The sequence below is a fragment of the Psittacula echo genome (assembly GCF_963264785.1).
Source record: "Psittacula echo genome assembly, chromosome: 4".
In the NCBI taxonomy this organism is placed as follows: Eukaryota; Metazoa; Chordata; class Aves; order Psittaciformes; family Psittacidae; genus Psittacula; species Psittacula echo.
In genome coordinates, this window is record NC_137738.1 from 15841145 (window position 1) to 15856881 (window position 15737).

A 15737-nucleotide genomic window follows, 5' to 3' on the forward strand; every position below is an offset into this window, starting at 1 on the left:
CTTCATTAAGCAAACTCATTTGAAGCATGAAGATGGAAAAATAAGATGTTACAGACAGAAACAGCCTTTACGTTAAAGACGTGTCTATGTTAAAGACATAGGCCAATGTGGAGTGTGACTTCAAATGGGATTATTTATTTAATATTAATATTTATGTAAGACAAGGAAAAGGAAAGGAAAAAAGTTCCCTGAGCAGTGAAATGAAGGGAGCTTCAGGTTTGTTTTTAATTTGTTTTTTGTTTGGTTTGGTTTGGTTTTCCCCAAGGATTTGTTTTACAAATAAGTGGATTTGCTCAAGTCTGAAGACTGAAGTTTCAGCCTTTCACTAGGCAGCACAGCAACGGGGTCTCTTCTTTACCCAGCTGGCTAGTGTCATAGAACAAGACTCAATATTTTGGATTCTCTTATCCTCTTTGTCAGCCTGGATTGAAATTGTACAGCTGTTTCAGAGGTTGTGGTGGGAAACACTTAGACAGAAACATGCCTACTGATTTCCTCAGTTTGTTAAAATTGGGACAAAAATCCCTTTGATGTTGTTTATTCTTGTAGATTGCCAGTCTCATTGAATAAAGTATACCAGAGCTGTTATGCTGTTCTGTGCAGTGGTCCCTTCATCTCTACCTGCCCTCCTACCTGAGCCTCTAATCCTTGCACCTTTTCAACAGATGTTGAATTTACTGCTGTAACTTACTGCCTTCTGATTTTCTGTATCCATCTTCTCCTTATCATTTGTTTTGCAAATTAAATTAATTATATACACTGTATATTTTTATAAGGAGGGTTGATGATCTGTTGTTAGGCTTGCCTCACACTTTTCATTATAAAATTCTGGTTTTCAGCTACTGATGTTCATCTTTATTAGTTGGTACTGAGGTTTTTCCATAATGTGAAGTTTTTGTATTGTGGTTTTTCTTATTTTCTTTCTTTCTTTATATATATATTATTCTTTTTTACTTGGGTTTTTTACATGATTCTACATAGGAAATTAGGGGGAAATCTGTAGGGGTAAATTATCTCTACGTAGGCCACAAAAAAAACCTTGACGACCTTCTCTTTGAATGCTGTTATAGATGTGTGCTTTGGAGAAAGATATTTTTGGTAAAAATATGTACAAATGTGGCTGAGAAATAGGACTATAAAATGCTATACTTATACATTGCCATCTTCCCCCTGCACTCTTTCACATTAAGAATATTTGTAAGATTCCGAATATTTGTAAGATTCCGAATATTAGGAAATGCAACTTTAATTTAACAGTGTTGTGCTGCATGTATTAAGAAGCAAGGATAAGCTACACTATCATTTTTGGGGTTTTTACAGGAGTTTTTTTATAATTCAATAGATGGGTAGATTTGCTCTGATGAAGAACCAGGAACACACAGCATAGGAAACTATCATCTCCAAGAGTACTATACCTCAGCTGCAAAATTGAAAGTGATAATGAGTAAGATCTCAAGGAAGGACATGCCAAAGCCATTTAGTGTTGCTCTTGTGATTTGCATTCTATCTCTGCTTCTTTCAGAGAGCTGTTTAGTGCAGGTAAGCAAGTCACTCTGAGCAGAGTTACACAGTGGCATTTCTTCTTGCTTTTGAATAGAACTGATTTGTGAAGCACTCCATCTCATGATGCATTACTGAGAGTAACAAGTTACTTCGCCATTCTGTCTTCCTTTTCTATTTAGAATATTTTGGAATATTCTTTACTAACAAACAGGGAAGGACCAGTTGGTGATGTGAAAGTTGGAGGCAGCCTGGGCTCAAGGATCATGAGATCCATATCATGCTAGGAGGAAACAGGGCAATAAGTAACATTGTGACTCTGGACTTCAGGAAAGCTAACTTTGGCCTCTTCAGAGACCTTCTTGGAAGATTCCCATGGGAATGGGTCCTTGAGAGAAGAGGGGTCCCAGAGAGCTGGTAATTATTCAAGGATCACATTCTCCAGGCTCAAGAATGGTGCATCCTCATGGGCAAGAAATTGAGCAAAGGAGGTAGGAGACCTGCATGGATGAACAAGGACCTCCTGTCAAAACTCAAAGGTAAGCAGAGCACTGAGGGAGCCAGTGGACATCATTGCTAGGCCACTCTCAATCATCTTTGAAAGGTCTTGTAGAACAGGAGAGGTGCCTGAGGGCTGGAAGAAAGCAAGTGTCACTTCAGTCTTCAAAAAAGGGCAAGAAGGAGGACCCTAGGAACTACAGTGCAGACAGCCTCACCTCAGAGGTGATGGAACACCTCATCCTGGGTGTCATTTCCAAGCATGTGGAAGACAAGAAAGTAATCAGGAGTAGTCAGCATGGAGGAGAGAAGGCTGCGTGGAGACCTCATACCAGCCTTCCAGTATCTGAAGGGGAGCTATAAGGATGCTGGGGATGGACTATTCATTAGGGACTGTAATGATAGGACAAGGGGTAACGGATTAAAACTTAAACAGGGGAAGTTTAGATTGGATATAAGGAAGAAATTCTTTACTGAGAGGGTGGTGAGGCACTGGAATGGGTTGCCCAGGGAGGTTGTGAATGCTCCATCCCTGGTGGTGTTCAAGGCCAGGTTGGACAGAGGCTTGTGTGGCATGGTTTAGTGTGAGGTGTCCCTGCCCATGGCAGGGGGGTTGGAACTAGATGATCTTATGGTCATTTCCAACCCTAGCTATTCTATGATTCACAAAAGGGTGAATCTTAGCTAACAAGGGTGAATTAACTACCTTAACAAGGGTGAAAAATGCTTAACTAACTTGATTGTCTTCTACAGTACTGGCTGGATAAATAAGGGGAGGGCAGTGGATGTTGTCTACCTGGACTTCAGCAAGGCTTTTGATACTGTCTCCCACAATATCCTCATAGGCAAGCTCAGGAAGTGCAGGCTGGATGAGTGGATAGTGAGGTGGATTGAGACCTGGCTGAATGGTAGGTCTCAGAGGGTTGCGATCAGTGGCACAGAGCCTAGTCGGAGACCTGTACTAGCAGTGGCCCCCAGGGGTCAGTACTGGGTCTAGTCTCATTTAACTTTCTCATCAGGGACTTCTATGCAGGGATAGAGTGCCTCCTCAGCAGGTTTGCTGAGTGTACAAAACAGGGAGGAACGGCTGGTTCCCCAGGGTGCTGTGCTTGTTACTCAGAAGGATCTGGACAGGCTGAAGAGATGGGCAGAGAAGAACCTTCTGAACTTCAGCAAAGGCAAGTGTGGGGTCCTGCATCTAGGGAGGAATAGCCCCATGCACCAGTACAGGTTCGGGTTTGACCTGCTGGAAAGCAGCTCTGCAGAGAAGGACCGTGGGGTCCTGATGGACAACAAGTTGTCCATGAGCCAGCAAAATGCCCTTGTGGCCAAGAAGGCAAATTGTGTCCTGGGCTGCATAAGGAAGAGCATTGCAGCAGGTCAGGGAGGTGATCTTCCCTCTCTGCTCAGCCCTGGTGAGGCCTAAGCTGGAGTACTGTGTCCAGCTCTGGGCTCTCCAGTACAAGAGAGATGTGTACTCATTGGTGACAAAACAATAGGAAGAATGAGCTGCTGAGGTTCCCAAGTTGCCTTGTGCTATTCTGCTCAAAATGCTTGCATTCCTTAGGTCGCACATAGATCTTGAATAGATGTTTTATAGTAACTTTAAAAGTGTCTTCTCTACTCAGATGTGTTCAATAGCTACAGTTTGCAGGAATCTGTAGCTCTGCATTGTCCCAGCCTTCAGAGCAGAACTGCTGGAAGAAGGATGAGACATACTAAGCTAGTGTTCAAGAGAAAATGTAGAACAAGATCTTATAACCTATGTGGCCTTCAATTAGTTTAAATTTGTGTCTGCTTATTAGAAAATTTTCCACTAATCTAAAATTATTCTAAATTTCAGTAATTCAAACATGAAGAATTTATTTAGCAGTTGTCACCAGCTGTGATAAGCATGCACCTAGAACAAGGGTTATAGTACCAAAAAAGTATAGTCTTGCATCAGTACACGAGTAGCCTTTTATGCATGGCTTTGTGTCTTGCAGAAAATTCCACCAACATACACGTAGTGACTCGGATCAGTTGGTTTAATTAAAGATAAAAGAGGAAAGGAGAGAGGACTACTGCACTGAAACTCATAATTTTCTTAGCAAGATTTACTGGTGTGTACGGTATTTGTTGAAATCAGTAGCTTTGCAATGAGAACCTTATTTATTTCTTGTTAAAGAATTACATTATATAGGAATGTGTAATCACTGTGACTATTCAATTTGTATTCCTAAATGTATTTGAACACCTTACAAGATGTTCTCAGCCCACTCACACAATGTTGGATCATCATACGAATAAAGGAACCGTTTATTTTGTAGAATACAAATTAGTAACAGTTAAAGTTGAGAGTGAATGGGCTGAATTAGAATCAGCTCATCCATCAAAGACTGGCTACTGATTATTTACTTGGCAGTGCTTCATTTAGCTCTATTAATAACACAGTGGCACCATTATGTAAAGGTTATGAGCTGTTATCATAGAATCATAGAAAAGTTAGGGTTGGAAAGGACCTTAAGATCATCTAGTTCCAACCCCCCTGTCATGGGCAGGGACACCCCACACTAAACCATGCCACCCAAGGCCTCATCCGACCCGGCCTTGAACACCACCAGGAATGGAGCATTCACAACCTCCCTGGGCAACCCACTCCAGTGCCTCACCATCCTAACAGTGAAGAATTTCTTCCTCATATGCAATCTAAACTTCCCCTGTTTAAGTTTTAACCCATTACCCCTTGTCCTGTCACTACAGTCCCTGATGAATAGTCCATCCCCAGCATCCTTGTAGGCCCCCTTCAGATATACTAGAAGGCTGCTATGAGGTCTCCACGCAGCCTTCTCTTCTCCAGGCTGAACAGCCCCAACTTTCTCAGCCTGTCTTATGCTCTTGAAAATTAAGAAAGAATACATGAAAAATAATGATATGTGCTCAAAGTCTGGAAGTGGTAAATGTTACATGAAGTGTCAATAGGAATAATCTATTCATTTGGTTTTTTTCTTACCAGCATTTTAATTGCAAGTTAGTAAGCAAAACAGCAGCTTACAGACCTTGATAGGTTTCTTATGCACACCGTGCTGGATGTGGCTATGACTTCACAGCAGTGAAGGAAAGCCTGCCTTTCTATTGCTGCTTTGAAAAGAACTTTTACATATTTGAGTGTTCTGCTCAAATTATATCAGTTTATATAGCATTAGATAGTGTACAGCCTTCTATATTGCTTGCCCACCTCTTCCTTATTCCTTTATCTCTGTAATAACAAACCTTTCACCACCATTCTCCAGATAGTACTCTAAAATTCCAGCTGTGATACAAAGATAAATTTGGCTCCTGTGTTTGTACAGCAGAGCTGTAACATGCATCTCATTCCCATTTGGTTGTCTTCATCAGTGTCATGCAAAAGGTTCCATGGTTGGAATATGCCAGTAACAAGAGTCTTCACTCATATATTTAGCTCTAGTGATACTCATTTTGAAACTGTAATCTTCATTTGTTTGACTGTTTGACAATGTAATGTTCATTTGTTTGAAATGTCAAAAATTCATTTGTTTGACAATGAAATGTTTGACATTTCATTTTACTGAAAATGTATCTTCATTTTTTCCCAATAAATAACTGGAGTTAAAACACACATTCTTGTTGATGGTGTTTTAAACAATTAGGTCAATAATATCTATTGCCTTTTCAAAAGGAAAAGCATGAGTTCTGTGGGTTATGCAGCGGGGCATTGGTTTTTTTTTTTCGCTGTTTAAATTAGAAGATGGCTTGGGGGGGGGGAGGTTCTGCAAAAGCAGTAATGTAAGTACTGAAGTCCAAATGTTCCTTTCCTCTAACTGATCTATAATGAAAGCCTTCATGTACAGGAGGCATGGCTTGCATGGGAAAAGCTTGTGTATGCATATATACAGATGGGAATATAGATTTTTAAAAAGGAAAAAACCAAACCCAACAAACCCAACCTTGTTATTGAGCTGAAAAACATTGTTCTGTTCACATGTTAAAAAAACGGCTTGAAAGGATGATGAATATATGTGTGCTTTTCTGTTCAAGAAGGAACATTAATTTTCTGCTCAATCCTGAGCTGCAAATTTCAATCATAATCAGAGATATTATTAACTCAGATCTGTTTATAATCAAAGTCAGGGCTGAGGGCAGCATCGCTGCCACTCTACTCAGACACTGAAACTATTAAGAAATCAGTTTTGATGAGTTTGTTTTGTAATAGTGTTGTGTTTTGACATCGTGTTGTGTGATGTCAGGAAGTGCTGCTTTTTCAAGTCATCCTGAAAAAGCACAGCCTTTTCAAAACAGACTCAGTCAGGGAAATGGAAAACAGATGAAGTAGTTGTACGTCATCGAGGGAATGATATTTCTTGAGAGGACAGAAATTATCTAATTGCCTTTGATTTTATGAAACGCTATAAAAAGGATTCTGCTTATATATTAGATTTTACATTTTGAAAATTGGAAAGTTTGATGTTTGTAAGTTAAATTGACACAGTGCAATGAACGATCACCCTTTCAAGAGCCATCTGCCAACTCTCCAGGTGCAACAGTCTCCATTTCTGCATTTTCAGTTGTCCTTTTAATCTTAGTGCCCATAAGGATTATAGCACTGTAACATCATTTGTGGAGATGGAGTGGGTATGAATATACAAAGTAGATATATTATATCTACTGCTAAGGCTTTTCTTCCATCCTGTTGTTTTTCAAGTGGCAAGATACCTGCATGTTGCCTTGCTGTACAAGCAAGTACTTGCTGTACTTGCACAGTTCCTGTCTACCTCAAAGTAGAATATTTAAGCAGGTTATTTCAACATCAGTGTCTAACATTGGTTTATTTACCAGCATATGTAGCTCTTGGGTTGGGCCTTTTCTTCTTTAAGTTTGAAGGCATTTTAGGTTTTGTGAAGCATGTGCACACATAAACACAGTATTTTAAATAAAAGATATATGCACCAAAGCCTCACTAAGTTCTCTGAGATCTGACATGTCAAGAATAGGGGCAAACTTAACACCAACAAGAAGAAAGCCTTCAATGCAACAAGAAGTGATTAGTGATTCAGTAGGTGAAATATTCCATTCGCAAATCTCATATTACACATATTAGTGACTGGGGTGCTGGATCTGCCATCATTTGGTTGTGAACCTCTTCTCTTGCTTGATGTTCATCATCTTGTCGAGGTGATGTGTCAGGAAGCCTGAGAGAAATCTCCAGTTCTGTCAAGCAATCATTCAGTGAGATTTGTTGATGTAAATGTCCATGCTGGCCTCTTAAGCAAGAATACTACCTTGTTTTACCAGGCTGTTATGAGATACTCTATTGACAATGATGTACTCATGTTTATACCTATGGTAAGCAGCACTTGGAGCAGAAAAAGTAAATAATATTGTACAAATTTAGCCTATACCTAGCCTACCTAAAACACTTCCTGTAATTTCCATATACCCTATATGTTTCTCTTGAACATCCTTGCTGTTGGTACACTGTTCTTTGTGAGACTTTCTCTCAGGATTGTTACAACTAAGCTTCCTTGCAGTTTTACTTCTCTTTGTTTGTTCTGAACACGGTATGTATTTACAAAAATTGCACTGCTCTTTGATCTTCAGATGAACTTTAGCTAACAATTTCCAGCACAAAACCAATTACAAAATGCTTCATTAGGCAAAGAATACGGTTTGCTTTTCTATTTTGCCTGTGTTTTATCGTGGCTGTCCTTAAAATCTGTAGATATGCTCTTAACACATTCTTTCAGTTCCCCATAATATCACCAAGGCTTTAACAGAGAACAATTGTATAGTTGGAGGATGTGTAATAGGCTACTAGAAGAAATATTTACATCTGGCATGATCAAAGCTTTGGAGTATATGAATGTGTATGTGGGAGGCCTAATTTTTATGTGGGTGGATTCACAAAGACTCAAACGCTGCAGTACTTAACCCCTTTCCCTTTATGAAAATTCCATTCCACAAAATGATAAAGCATGTAATACCTGATTCTTATCTTTTGTTTTTCATTTCAAGGAGCAGTATTAATTCTTCTGCTTGTAACTACTTGTTTAAGGCAGAAAGAATTCTTTGTATTTCATCTCCTGTACTAGCTTACTTAGTAAGATGCTTATCTTGCTTGTGATGTTTTTGCATGTTGGAATACATATGTGTTTTAGAACCTAAGAATCAGATTATTTTAATACAGTTTTGATAGCCTGTAGAACTGCTGTGGTAGGCACAATACTGTATTGTCAGTGTTTGTAATAGCTACATCTTCAGGTTCAATTTCTGCTGGTTTCGCTCCTGTGGCAGTAACGGTCTGTGAGTGGTTTCTAGAAATCTGTCACTTGAAAGTTTTTATTCAGTTACTTTAAATAGTTACTTTTATTATGAAGGTTGTTAATACTCAGCCATTTGAATAATCTCTGTTAGGAGTTTGTTTACGTGGTTTTGATGAGGAAGCTTTGGATTATAGCTGACCTGAGCTAGCAGCTTGCTGAACGGGGAGGTCTTGCTTTCCCTTTTGGCCTGTTTCCTTCTCCCCACTGCCCTGTGGTCTTCCCTTCCATGGCTCCCAGCTGCACCAATTCTGGCTGCTGGGTAACCAGCTCAGCTTGCCAGCCCAGCAGAGGAGCCCACACGCCGAGCTGTGTGCCAAATTCATCTTCTGCTATTCTGGGCTTTCATTTACCAGGGGATCAGCAGAGGACCTGAGCTGGCTGGAGGAGCCATCAGGAGCCATGGCCTGAGGGGCTACGGGGAGAGCAAAGCCCCTTTGTGCCTCTGGGGAAATTCCAGCTTGCTCAGACCACTTTCTGAAGTCATAGCATGAATCATGAACAGAGCATCATGTGTAATGTGTATATGGCTTCTTGAAAACCAGCCCTGTTTTTGCAGGCAAATGGTGATGTGAGCAGTAATTCAACAGTTAATACATCAGTGAAGACATGTGCATTTATTTTTAGAAGACATACTTCTTTCGTGGGTATCTTAGAAGATTCTGTATATGCTTATAGCATTCATTGCTGTTGCTTTCATAGCTTGGGGCCATCAAAGCAATAGAACATTCTCCCTTCTAAAAGTGTTTTTTGCCTATTAAATCATGGGTATGTATGTAACTTTGCTTGCTGTTATCTGTATTACCTCAGCACACTGAGTTTAGGGAGCTGATACACCTTTTTTGGATACTTTTTCAATCTCTTTGTTGTCCCTGTGACAATGGTAGTCCACAAATATGATCTTGAACGATTTCAGTATCAAATTTGTGTGAACTAGTATCAGTCAGTTAATGTCAGTGTGCTTTGTAAGTAACAGCAGCTGAGGAAGTGATTCAGAAACAAGGAAGCCATTCCTGATGCTCTCCAGTAGAGGGATGGGATGGGATGGGATAAGATGGAATGGGAAGATAGAAGTGAATATTCTTCATCTGCCAGAATTTGAGCTGTTGTTGAATCTGTGTCAACACCTCAAGTACCAGGAGGCCACTGTGCCAGCTTCTCTAGTGCAACCCCCAAGGTAGGCAGGCTCTTACCCACATTTTTGCAGTTTCAGGATTATCAAAGTGACGTTGCTTTGTTTTTCTGTGGTGTCAGTGTCAAAACTGATGCATGAGTCTGGTTGACAGTTAAATGGTGTCTGCAGTTCACAGGTGTGTGGTTGGCAGCTTTTGGGTCAGTAACAGAGGTCAGGGTCTTTGTGTTTATCCTCTGTGTGTGACCTCCTTTGTAGGTTTTACTTCTAAAACACCCCCTCACCATTTTGTTTGTGGCAACACAATGATTCACTGCAGGATTGCTGTGCTATGGAACCACAAAACTGACTTTTCTTCTGTGTCACGCTGTTGAAAAACTGCAAGTCAGCAAGGTTAGCCTAAGGAGTACCTCAGCATGACTTGTTCTGCTGCCTCATGCTTTCAGTATGTTCACATAACAACAGAATTAGAGGCCCCAGTATCATTTTTGGTGCATATCTCAGTAGTCTGGTGTTCTCATTCACAAGGACAATATCACCACATTTATACTTAAGCAGTCTAAATCTTAGAAGGGAAAAAAGGCCCCAGAAAATGGCATTTTAAAGATCTGAAGTTTTACATATAATCAGTCCTCTGGAACAGCAGCTAAATTCAGGAAGACAGCAGTGAAAAAAAACATGTTTGGTGCTAACTCTCAGCATCACTAAATTTCCTATATATTCAAATACAAATAAAGTAACACGAGAGATGTTATATAAATATTGACCATCATAGGCACTCAGTAATCATCTGTAAGACTCCAAGGGATCACCGGACTTCAAAAGAGCTGGGTGTAAAATGCTGTATTTTGTAAGCATTTGTAACTGCAATGATAGTTTCAAGCTCAGAAACCCACCCTCCATTTTCATTTCTGTTCTTCCAGCTCTGAGGATTGACAGTATTCCTGAGGTCCCATGGAACTTGAATGAAACCTTGTTTTCTACCTGAGCTGAAGTGGATCAAAACAGAGAGGACAACCATTGCACCCGTTCTTTAGAGCATCACACTGTACCAAACAGGGCACAGCAACAGAGAAAGCACAGAAAAAAAACCCACCTAAAAACCCCAACAGCTAAAATAAACAGTGTGAGAATGTCACACTTCAATCCTTCAAGCTCTCCCTCACGAACAAAGCTGAGGAATGTCCTGATACTGTGATAAGTCCTGACACGAAGAAAACAGATTTGAACATTTGATTTTACTGTCTAGCAGAGACAAACTGCATATGTAACATTATTAGTGTCACCAAGAGATTGACGGCCTGCCTTCCTGTTGCTTGTTCAAGGAGATTTCCATTTACCCTCATCTAACTCCAAGATAAAGAAGGGGACCATCTGCTCTTTCTCCTTCAATCCCCTCGTTATTACAGTCCTTTGTTCGCATGGTCTCGTACTAATTCATCCTCCCCACTGTCCTCAGTACATTGCTTGGTCTGTCAGATACCATGTACCCATCTTTCTGGCAGTCTGTTTTGTCCTTAGTTGTTTCTTGTGCTCCCTTATTCATTGGCACATGTATTTGCCTAGACCTGGTGCTTTACTGTACATTACTCTGCTGTGCCAATGTCCTCTAGAGAACCTGCAGCTGGTGTGAGGCCTCAGGGAGTTATTACAGAGTAGAAGTTGTGCTGCAGGAGTTGTGAAGGACAGGTCTTGGCTACACTTCTATGCCTCTTTCACATCAGTAATCATATTCCTTTGTGAGAAACGGTTAAATACACTCAGACATAAAAAGCAGGGTCTGTATGAATTGCATGAATGTATATGTATATATATCTGTATGAATATTTGTATGAATTCTTACCAAATCAATCTGACTCTGCGGTGTTGTCTGCTTGCAAAAGACAGCCTTCAGAAAAGACATGTCCTTATGATACCACTACTTAGAAGACAGAGCATTTAGTGAGCAGCTGTTCATTTGCTGGTGACTATGGGCGAGGATCAATTTTGCCAAAATTCATTTTACAGTAATAGGGATTTTACAGGGGCTTGTTTGCTCTCCTCATCAGCTCCTCTTCCTGCATCCCCACTGAAAATAAAGACAAACTGCATTAGTGTTACCCATACCTGTGAATGCTGCTGTTGGTGTTCTCATGCAAACAGGACTTAGGTACTCTGTTATTGAGGGCAGTCCTGGGAACCACACAGTTAAAACAGCATCTGACCAAGTGAGAGCAATGGGGAAGTACAGGGAAGGAAAACAGTATGGATGGTTGTGGCATGACAGCTAAACCTGTATAGCTATAGCCCTGTGGTGTTATCCTAAACAGTGTCTGCCTTTAACAGCCTAAGTTCGTCTGTACGCTTGATCTTTCTTACATATATGCGCGTGTGTGTGTGTGTATGCTCCAATGGCCTTGGATTTAGCAATTGTCATCTGTGTGTGCTGCTCCGGCTGGGAGAGGAGATTTGTGCCCATGTGCCTATCCTCTGGAGCAGCTGCTAGGAGACAGCAGCTGGACAAGAGGCTCAGAGACCTCAGCCTGAGGTAATTTTAACAACCAGTTGCTACCTGTTAGGATTCTGTGGCAGGAATATAATGCAATATCTCATCTGGTGAAGCCTGATGAGCACTATTCTAGTATTAGTTGATTTACAACTTAAAAATAATAACTAAACAAAGTAAAATTCAGGGTCAGTATTTAGAACAAAAACTGGAGTTTGGTGTCTGTTTCCTGGCAATATCAGCATATAATTAGAGAGCAATAAGCAAACATTGACATGAAGAGTTACTTAAGGAGTCATTGTTGACAAACATTTTGAGACTGTAACTTATTGCACCCAGTATCATTGCAGATCATAGAATCATAGAATGGTTTGGGCTGGAAGGGAACTTAAGACCACCTAGTTCCAACCCCCCTGCCATGGGCAGGGACACCTCACACTAAACCGTGTCACCCAAGGCTCTGTCCAACCTGGCCTTGAACGCTGCCAGGGATGGAACATTCACAACTTCTTTGGGCAACCCATTCCAGTGCCTCACCACCCTTACAGGGAAGAATTTCTTCCTTATATCCAATCTAAACTTCCCCTGTTTTAGTCTGAACCCATTATGGTGGCTTGCTTTGAATTTAAACTGCTGCTGTGGGTGCCGACACAATTGGCATTCAAGAGCAGCGCTTGAACCCACTCCTGGCTTTTCCAAACATCTCACTTAAATATTAGGTAACTTTGTGCTATCTTCCATATGATTGGTTCCAGCCCCTGGAACAACTTTGCTCACATCAGTCATTGTCTTCAGAAGGATTATTTACATAAAGAGAAACATTGCCATGCTGGTTCTGTAAACCTTAATGCTGTGTAATACACTGTGCTCTCTGTGTCTTAGGAAGACTGTAAGAATCCCAAAAATGCTGGAAGGTAAACAGGAAGGAGTGAGACTGGCTCCATCTTTGAGAAGTTTATTGACAATTAATATGACCCATGAAATATATTACGAACTTTCCTTAAGCCCATGCTTTAGGTATTGCTCTTCTGATGTTTTGCTGACTGATACAATTTTCCTTTTTCATTTAATCCACTCAAAAAGCTCCATTATACAGCACATAACCATACTGCTTACAGAGAGGTCTCTGTGAAATATAAGACAGTTTCACAAGGGAAGGCAAGAACATGTTAAGGATCAAGACTAGTATTCACTTCCACTGTTTCCCAAGAGTTACACATAAATGCTTGATTTCTGAAGGTTTTTTTTTTTTTTTTTTTTTGCAAAGTAGGAACCTTTTTTATTGCATTTTCTCAAACCTTTGGAAAATGATGCATATAATTTTTTACCTTTTTTCTTTTATTAATGCAAAGAAGCTGTTCAACCAGCTTCTATTATCATTACTTCTCTCTAGATCTTACGTCTTTTATAATTTTCTTGTTATTATCAAGACCATCAGCCATTTTCTCATCACTGTTGGTTTTCTTTTTGTTGAGGAAGATGATGATTTAGCTGTGAATTTCTGGGCAAAGAAGATGACTGATGTCAGACAATTTAGTAAGCATCTAGATTACTAAGCTATATACATATATAAGATATATCATATATATCCTATATAAATTCAAAGCAAGTCACCATAATGGGTTCAAACTTAAACAGGAGAAGTTCAGGTTAGATATAAGGAAGAAGTTCTTCCCTGTGAGGGTGATGTGAGACACTGGAATGGATTGCCCAAGGAAGTTGTGAATGCTCCATCCTTGGCAGTGTTCAAGGCCAGGTTGGACACGTATATATCTTATATCCATAACTGACCTAACTTTACCAGATATATATATGTGTGTGTATATATATATATACAAGGTATATAATTGATATATAATTATACATAATATATAATTATATAGACTGTAGAATTACATATACAAATAATTGATAAAATTTTTTATATATAACCAATGTATATAATATATACTATATATAATTTTATATAGAGAGATATATTTTATATCAATGACTGACCTAACTTTACCAGATCATGGCAAAATTAAATCGACAATGAAGAGTAGCACTGGACCAACCCCAGTTCCTTGGACACCTTGGAGCACTAACCCCAACTCCAGAGTTTTCCAAAACTACAGAATTCACAAGATTGTCTAGTCAAAACAAGAGAATATTGGTCTGCCTTAAAACAACAAATCTGCTGCAGTCTGATGGTACTTTACCGGGAGGACAGGGAGGCTGAATTCTAATTGTGCTTGAGGAATAAGTGGTTGCTGTAATGACTCCTGTAAACCTGCAACAACCTGTTCAGTATTCAAGCTAAACTCACATTCTTTATATCTAAATCCATTCATTTGTTTGTGTGTGTCAGATGTGCTGTGAGGAGACTGCTCCTTTTAAATGCATTTGCTAATTTCATTCAGCTGAGCATGGTTTATTATAGCTATTCTAGGAAGTCAAGCATCTAAACCTAGTATTTTACATTCATACAGGTGCAGGCCACCTGTAGCTGTGTTATGTTTTATCCCACGTTTTTACCTCCTGGATTTTAATACCAAGAAAAAGTGTTGGGATTTTTTCCCCCTCTCATTTCAAGATGTAGAAAGGTAATTATTAGTGTGATTTTTTTTATTTTATTTGATTTTGAAGTGTTTCAAAAAGAAAGGACACAAACCTTGGCTCCTTTGCCCATGACAAGTTGTATATTTTACTGCATTTCCTCTGAAGGAAGGCAAGGATTCTCCCTTTGGTAAAAACCTTGTTTTGCACATGGAAGCAGCGTTATTCAGACTTTTGCATACCTCTTTTTTTTTCTGTAAATCAAATAACTACTTTTATAAAACCGCTCTAAACTGAACAGCACGCTGTTCAAAACAAAGCAGTTTCAAACACTTTGCCCTGCAATCAGTGTTGGCAAGTCAGGTCCTGCTTGGTAACGTAGTGCAGAGATGCACCCGGCTGTGTGCGCACGGTCTCCCCACGCCGCTGCCCCGGCTCAGCCGCGAACTCCGACGGGTGATGCCGGTAACGGGCAGCTCTCTTCCACGGCCGGTGTCACCGCGGGAGCGCGGCCGGGAGGCGGCGCTGCAGCACCACCGCACACACCTGCGCACTCGTGCTGGTGTCTGGGTTAACCAGAGCGGGATCGGGCCCGCCTCCCGGTTAACCTCACCGGGGGAGGCCTGGGCCTGCACCGCTGATACTAGCTGGGTGCTGCGTTGCCTCATGGCCTATTGCTTCCTGCTTCTCCAGCTGAGATAAGCTTCTGTATTGGGTTTACTGGGCACCTGGAAACTGCACAAGTCACTGCTGAAGAAACAGATAATTTAGAAAGAAAAGTTTAAATGCTTTCTGTAAGTTTCTGAGATTCAGGGCTACTTCTATAAGTGGTTTATCATGAAACTTGGGACCTCAGCAGGAAAAGGGAGACGCTGGAGTCTGAGATGTACAGACACAGAATCATAGAATAGTTAGGGTTGGAAAAGACCTTAAGATTGTCTAGTTCCAAATGCCCTGCCATGCGCAGGGCCACCTCGCACTAAACTATGTCACCTAAGACTCCATCCAGCCTGGCCTTGAACACTGCCAGGGATGGAGTATTGGGCAACCCATTCCAGTGCCTCACCACCCAGCTCTGCAAGCTGCACTGTGAGTTAGGCATCTGTTTTTAGCTCCTGGGGAAAGAACAGCCCAGATTATGGCTGGCAGTCACTCTTAAAAACACCGAAGACCTACACAATTAATTCTCAGCTCCTAGGCTTGCCACACCTTTCCAGTATTTTTCAACCAGTGTAGCAACAGGTTTATAGTAGAAAACAACCAGAAC